Genomic DNA, 8,543 nt, shown 5'->3' with positions numbered 1-8,543 from the left:
CTCACTGCATTGTCACAGTCCCCAGTTGCTTCCCGTACGTAAGCTTAAATAAAGCAGTAGTGGGGTATTAACAGAAAACAAAACAAAACAGAAGCACCAGATCAATATAGTGACATTTCCTCTCTGCATCCAGCTCCTCTGATGTTCCTGGCTGCCATGGAGGTGCTTCACTCACCAGCTGCTCCCTGGTATGTGACATGTACAAAATCACTGTTCACAAGCATTACTGGTTATAAGCATGCAGGGAGGCACTTGAGACCTAGTTTGTCTGTTTTCATAGGTCATCCTTAAGTATTTGGATATTAGCCAGTCCTTTTTTTTTTTTTTTTCCCCAGAAAGATCTGGCAGCAAAACAACACTTTAAAACTTTTCTTTTCTGACATGGTTGGAATGTTTAGGTGTGAGCCTTGCTGCAGTATGTGTTTACAGACTGAATGCTGTGTAGCAAGCCCAGTGCCTTTGAGGACAAACTGGGCACAGGGAGTGCACTTCTTGTGCGCGTGGAAGCCCTGATATGTCACCATCTGGAAACAGTTCAGAGTTGTCGGTAACGCAGATTTGCTAATCAAAACTCCGTGGCTGAAGGGCACATACACTGACCTTTACTACAGTCCTGGGAATGTTGCAGCAGCCTGAAATGACTTTGTAGAGCCGCTCCCACTACTCGAGCTGGAGAAGACTCTTTGGCAGTACTGCTGGGGATACTGTGCCTCTGAACAAAGCACCTTTTTAATATGTACTTTTCAGAGAGGGGGGAGGAATTATCTCAGATTCAACAGGGCTTTCTGATATTCTTTACAGACTACTACAGTGCTTTCATTCAGTTATGCAGACTTCAAATTAAAAGTTAATGAAAACTAACACACTTCTTATTTCTCCTGAGATGCATTTGCTCTCCTATTCAAACAGCTGAGAAGAAGAAAAACCCTTTGTTTGACAAAGGGTTCAGGGACTCTGAGAACTGCCTGGCAGCACATTCCTGCGTCAACACCATTGCTGTAATTTTGAATCAGTTGTGCTCATTTTCCAAGTGTGTTTTATAGACACCTCCCACATGGCAACGTGTGAGCAAGTGAAGTATCATTAGCTCTGATGGGCACCCTTTGTCTTCCCAGGAAATTACTAAATGGTATCCTCCAAAAGCTGACCGCTGGAGAGCAGTAGAAATTACAGACTCATGTTTGGCACCGAGTGTCGTGTTTGCAGCTGTACTGACTGCCTGCCAGGAGCTGTCTGCCTACAGGACATGCTGTCTTCCAGCTGCTCGACCCAAGATAGTTCAAGAGGATAAGAGCAGTGTTAGAGAACTGAACAGACTTTCTCTTTGCAGATTTCTCTTGCTTGGTTTTACTGCTGTCCTCTGGGGGAAAGTGAGCTTGTTGCCAGTCTCCAGGTGATGGCAGATTCAAGTAGTTTCTAGATTAACTTAAGGCACTGCTTTTTGACTCAGGATAAGGCATCCTTTCATTATTAACATGAAAGAAAAAAACCCCAGCTGTGACTCATATATTTTACCCACTGATACATGCAAATACAAACCAGAACAACTTGAATACAGGAAAATCACTGGGATTTTTCTTTTTGCTAACGTTCTTAAACCCTTACAGCTTCACAGACTCTGTTCTTCCTTATTCCAACTCTTAGCCATTCCTATTTGATCCTAGCAATCACTCTAAGTCATGATGTTGGTATGGGGTATAGTGTAATAGACTCGTGTACAATGCCTTTATTTAAAAAGTTCTTGTTTTTCTGAACACAGCAAAAAGCAGGCAGGCAAACAAGAGCCCACCTGTGCTCACATTCAAGCCCTTTCCAGGAAGTTCTTTGCCCCAGTGTTCTCCTTCTTTTCGGTGTCATGTCCCTGACCTCAGTTTACTGCGCCTTTGCATTTCTATCCTTTTTTAAAATATTTTTTCCTTTCTTACGTGCACACATGTGACTTCACAACTTACACATGACTTAACCACTTTCTGTCTGTATCATTTACCAGTACACTGCATAGCGAGTCTGAGAACATGCTATTACTTAAATTTTCTGATACTGATGCAATATTTTGGGAGGTGGATTGTACTGTTTTGGTTTTTAGTAATCAGTCATTTAACTGCTTTCTCATGATGAACCAATTTATTTTAATTTTTTCTCATCCCGTAACTTTTTCTTACTATTTTCAACAAGACTTGATGCGATCACAAGTTGATTACATTTTGCTGCATGAAAATGGAAGTAAATTGCAATTGCACACGTGGAATTTTGCAAATGGCCAAAGTCATGTTGGGATAGCTGCACGGGCTGATGGAGAGAACAGAAATCATTCCCAGGGTGTGGCTCCATATTCCCTCCTGCTCCCCCGGCCCCGCTGCAGTGCCCCTCCCTGCTGCCAGAGACTGCTGTCTACCCTGCTCTGTGTAATGAGCTGTCGGTGGAGTCGTGTCCTGAACTGCCCTGTCAAACGATCCGAGATTAAAGGTGCTTTAGAGAGGACTTTCACTTTAAAATACGGCTTGACACGCTCTTGTATGGGTGGTGACTCGGAGCGCCTGGGAGGGGACATGAAAGATGAAGCAAGAAAGAGCTTTCTATAAATGAGGTTACAGCTGGATAGCTGTTATTTGTTCTTGCACCTTTAACCTGCATGGCATCAGTATGACTGAGCCAGATTACACAAGAGCACAGTGACACATCACAACCTGGTTGTCCACTAGGTTGAACAAAGCACTCTGTGCACTTCGACCACGAATCTTACATTTTCCACTGGGAACAAACGGTAAAGGACATTAATTGCTGTGAACACTGAAAACAAATGAGCATGAAGACTGTGCCTATGATGACAATATTTGTGAATGCATTTGTTTCCTGAGGATTGGAAGTAAATATTTTTTTTTGTCTCATGTGAATGCAGGATTATATCAACAACACATTTAAAAGAAACAGGAATATTGCGTGCTACAGGAGTTTGCTAAGGTAACTGAAATAGTGACTGAAGTAAATCAGTTCTGATAACCCAAACTGTAATTTAAAACATAAATGCCTTTTTGAGCTCATCCGTTCTAAGCTGGATAGAGCCCAGCATGTTTCAGTTTTTAAATAACTCGTTCCCATGACCTTTGCAATTCGCTACCTTATACAACAGTGCAAAAACGAGCTTCATACACATGACTCAGGCTGCCTTAGGGTTGCTGAAATTTAAGAAGGCAGCCTACGTAACATGATCACAAGCAAAAGGAAAATAAAAGACAGCTTATATAACATCCAGCCAAATTGGACAAACCTCTGCAGTTACACAAGGCTGCAGGCTGCAGAGATGTATCCGAAGTTCAAAAAAATTTTACAGAAACAATGTGGCTGGTGTTTAGCCCTTCTTCCTCTTAAAATACGGATCTAAAACACTTAGCTTGCAATCTGGATGTGCTCCAGGACATTTGAAACCATGAAGTAAAATGATCGTGGGGAAGGAGCAAGGTGCCTGGACACGCAGGCCCAAAATGGTCCACAGGAAACACGTGACGTGAGCTCCTGACAAGCAGCAAGGAGGCAGTCATCTTGTGCTTACTAAATGTCTTTCCGATGCTCCTAGATCTTTATGGAGGTTTCTCCCAGACACAGGCCCACCTGTGAGGAAACCTGGGACCTTGCACCACCTCCCCAACCTGTGCTACAGGGATATCATTGAGCTGTGCAGCTGAATATGCAGGTTATTCAGACTTGCAAGCCAGATCCAGCCCTGGGCTGGAATCCAGATCCAAGGAAAGCACCCAGGTGACAATGCAGGGCAAAATTAGAGTGGAGATCCCTAAATGACCCTATTAAAAACTCCCCAGGACAAGAAGGACACCCCTAAAGCAGGCCTGCTGGAAATGGTCACAGTCAGGTCCTCTCTTTTGGTTAAAAACCTGACACAGGAGCACAGCTTTGTTCTGCTGAGATGGAGAGGATCTCTCAAAGGGAGTTGGCTGCCTCCAGTTCCTGGACACAATAAACAAAGCTCTGGGTTTCCTTGTAAGACACAGTGTTGCTCTTTCTGCTGGTCTCTATCTTTCTGTAATAGTGGCTAAAGCTTGTAACTGTAAAACACTGATAGAATTGTCACCTTCATTCCACACCACCTGTTTTTCCAGGGAAGTCCTGTTACTGTCTGGCTGTAGGTCAGCTGAGGTGAGGGCAGTCCCTTAGCTTGCAGTGAAAACTGTTCCCCGACTCACACAGGAATCCATCACTCTTTGGCTCAGAGGCAGCAGCTGGGATTCTGTAACCTTCTGCCTAGGCACTTGCCTGGAAAAACAGAGTAATTTACTGGATCCAACCATAAGGCTCCATATCTTTTTCAATTATTATATCAGTTATATATTACTTAGACTATATTCTCAGTTATTTGTGGCTAGATTTGAGCTAACTCCTTTCCAAGCCACCAGGAAATTATTTCCTTGTTTTGAGAAGCACACTGTTTAGGGATGGGCAGACAAACCAGACGGCTAAGGTAAGAAGATAGACAAATACATCTTTGATTTGTTGTTTAAAAATATAAATTAAACACACAGTATAAAGCAGGTAGGAAATATATGTAGATGGAGTCACTTGAGATAATAAGTCTATTTATCAACCAAGGAAAACAGTAATCTAACTCATCTTTCTTCCACTAAAAAAACCCAAATGCTTACAATTTTTCATCAAATACAAATTTCAAACCCCAAAGGATACAGCTCAGTCTTATTTTTCCAGCATTTAGGCAAGGCTAAACTTCAGAAAGATAAATAGGAGTGACAAAGAGGTCACTTTTGTCTGGTATTCTTTCTAAACTTCCTTATTTTAAGTGGAAATGAGATCTGATCTAACCCTGGGCCCCGAGACATCTAAGAGATTGGTTCAGAGTCTACTCTTGGTTCTAAACTGAAATTTCTAATTTTATCTTCCATAACTACTTTCCACTCCAAAGTACACACTCCTCCTAAGAAGGTAACACTGGTATTTCTAGTAATTTGCACTTGTTGCTCTTCCTCATTGCTGGAAAAGTTATTAGTCTTTAACATCCGCATTTGCCTAGAAAGATCTCAACTCAAATGAGTCATCTGTTTGTAAAGACAGAAATTTCAATTTCTGTAGATTCTGTCACTTTTGATTCCAGTGACCTCAAGCAAAGACAAAAGGCTGTATCCAATTACCAGCCTCTAAACAATCTTTGATTTCAGAAGTATCATACCTGATAAAATGAACCCAGGATATCATTGTTCCAGCAGTATTAGGTAAATAATATTTTGTCTATTGAAAAGTGTAGGCTACTCTCTGTATGGAAAAATGCTGGCAGATTCCCCTCCCAGTTTTAATCTCTGCTACTTCCCCTGGAGTCTACTGAATCTTTTGCATGGCAGACATTATAACTGCAAATGTAGTTACTTCCTTAAATGACTGTAACAAAGATATTTGAAAAATGCACATCATGAACTACAGCTGGAAAATGGATCAGACCCTTCAGAGCCAAGATAATTCCTGGATTCAACCTCCTGATATCCTGAAGCTGCTTCCTCAGAGCACAGACACTGATAATGTCATAAGTATAATTCTTGAAGCTGGCTAAAAAATTATTTTCCAACAGCATTTTATGACAGAATTTCCTTTACTTCACCAAGTTGTCAGAATGCTGTATTCCCCAAACTGGATACAGACCCTGAAAGACCAACTCAGGTGAAGGGCACAAACTAGTGCACAGCTACTACCAAATGCAAAAAATGCATTTAGTTCTCTGCTAAAGAGGTAGGGATCAACATATAGTATGGAGCAAAGAAGTCATGAGGGGCAAGAGGCAACAGATAAAAGCTGAACAAGGAAAATTATGATTAACTACAAATTAAAAATCTTCACAATGAAAGTGGTGAACCCCTGGAACTGGGGCCGAGGCAGACTGGAGCACCTCAGTCCTCAGAGACATCCAAAACAGGACTGGCCAACTCCCTGAACAACCTCACCTAGCTTTGAAGGTGGCCTTGCTTTGAGCAGGTCCTGTTTGACCTCAATTACTCTATGAGGAAGGTGGATTTGAATGGTTGAATGACTCAGAACCATCGCTTCATTTCAGAAAGCAACTGAGAGTGAAGATACAAAGGGCCTCCAGGGGAGATAAAATAAATTAAACTATGCCTGAGTCTCACAGTGATAGCAAAATACCCACTGAAAGCAATTGTCTGTGATTCCCCATTGGACTTGCCTTTAGAAAGGGCAGTGGGAGACATCAATTTTGTACCACTGGTTTATTCTAAAGTTGATACTCTTAAAAAATGTTTTTTAAAAATCACCTTTTGCAGGGCTCAACGTAAAATTTCAGAAACATTCACTGTACTCGGGAACCCAGCTGTGTTGAGGGAGGACAAATGTCCCACTCGCAGCAAACACTCCCCGAGAGGGCAGCAGAACACTTGAACATACAACCAAACTCTTCCTTTGAAGCAAACTGAAGACCACAGGCCACCGCTGTTTGCAGGTACTCCAACTGCTCTGAACTCTACTGACACATTCGTTTTTGCCACATAATGCTCCTGATTTCCACTAAAACAAATTACTGCTCTGTGCAACTGCACAGAGACTTGGATTGCTTTAATTGCTTCTGTAATGCTCTCAGGAGAGGAAAGAAGACAGTTTAGTCTTGTCCTATTCTTCCTGTTTATCCAGTACACGGTATGTTTTTCTCCCTTATTTCCCCCCTTCCTAGGCTTTTCTTTTTTACGCTTTCAAAACTTGTATGACTCCTCTGCCTTTTTTTCCTGCTTGAGGTTGTTATGGCAGCATGCCAAGTGGAAGTGTTTGATCTGTGCACTCAGCTTTGAGACAGGTTTTAGGAGCAACTGCTCCTTCCAACAAGCGCAGGAACAAAACAGCATTCCTGAAACATTGTGTGCAAAGATATCGTAAGAATGTTAAGGAGTCAGTGGATATAAAAACAAGTAAAGTATTACCCTGTGCTCCTGGCTAGCTTTCAGTAAAATTAATCAATAAAATGTAATCAATAAAATATTCATATGCTAGGCATAAGAACTTATTTAAACTAGAAGGTTATTACAAACTCTTGATCTCCAATGAAAATGGGTTCTGATGCTCTGTAATGGAGTTTCTCTGGAAATGTGTGTCAGGGTAAGCACTGCAGCTAAAGTGCATAGCTGCCTATCGATTCTGCAGTGGAGAATTACCCACTGCCAGCAACAGGCACAGTGGACAAGAACTGATGTCTTTTGTCACACTCAGTTGATAATCCTTTCATCCAGGCAAACACGGAGACTTTGCATACTGCAAAGCAGTTACAAGTGATTGCTTCTCCGTCAGTCTCTGATGTAAAATGTGGAACAAGAGGTTTTTATTCATTACAATAATTTTTATTCTTTAGAATCAGCAAAAATGGATTGTTGCTCAAAATGCACAAAGAGGTTTTGGCAGCAGCAAGATGGAGAGAAAGAAAACTTAATTTTCCAGTTAAATTGCAACATCCAGTTTCTGGAAGGCTAGCAGACTCGCATCAGCTTGAGGAGCAAAATATCAGCTAAGTTTTAGTATTTTGTCTTTCATTTGTAGGATTTATATGTGGTTGCTAAGGCCAAATTCTCTTCTCATTCAGTATTTTAAAATTCAGATTTTGTCTATTCTTCAGAGATATGTGGTATCAACAGGATACCACATATAAGAGAACGAGCCAAAACTTCCAACACAAGCTCTAAAAGTAGCTCTTCTCCTGGCCTTATCAGGAAATCAGAAAGACAAAGGGATAAATAAATAAATAAATAAATAAACAGAGACCTATAACTCTACACTTCTGATTTCACAGCAAACTATGGAGAATCAAACAAATGGGCACAAGATGTTCCAAAGACCAAAAGTACTAAATGCTAACTATTTTGAGATTTTTTTTTCTCAGTAGGCCATTCTAGAGACCAACAATCTATGCAGAATTCACACATGAATCCACTCTACAAACTCTGTACTTATTGTACTTACAGTCAGGAATACAAGGTGATGAGTGGCAACTTCATCCCAATCCATTTCTGTATATCTACTCATAAAACTATCACTCAAATTCACCCAGGCAGAGGTCGGTCTTCCCACAGCCTTCTACCTTCTGACAGGGTAAGGTGATGCCTTAACTGTACCACTGTACGTAGTCTATAAGAACATTTCTAAACTTGGGGGCTTTACAGTCACTCTGGCTGCAAGTAGAAAATTATGTAAATGATTGTTGTTTCAGCATATTCTGCCAATCTATTTCTAACCATGTGCTGGCATTACAAAGGAATGCAAGTTATTCATCTTCCATGCAGTTTAATGAAGTCTTTAATATACAATGGTGTCTTTCAAATGCCTTTTTTTTGTTTAAATTTTAAAATAAACCTCAAAGAGAAGATGGTGGTGTAACATTCTTGATAAACAAATGTCCCAAACATCACCCAGAACATCAATGAATTAACATTATAATACTCTCTTTTCAGCTACTCCTGGGGAAGACTTGCACTTTTAAGGATGGCATCATTTTGTCTTTCTAGCTGGTTTTCACGCAGAGGGTTACAGGGCAA

This window comes from Myiozetetes cayanensis, unplaced genomic scaffold, assembly GCF_022539395.1.
Source record: "Myiozetetes cayanensis isolate MyiCay16 unplaced genomic scaffold, myiCay2020 scf1, whole genome shotgun sequence".
NCBI lineage: Eukaryota > Metazoa > Chordata > Aves > Passeriformes > Tyrannidae > Myiozetetes > Myiozetetes cayanensis.
This window is presented reverse-complemented; position numbering follows the sequence as displayed.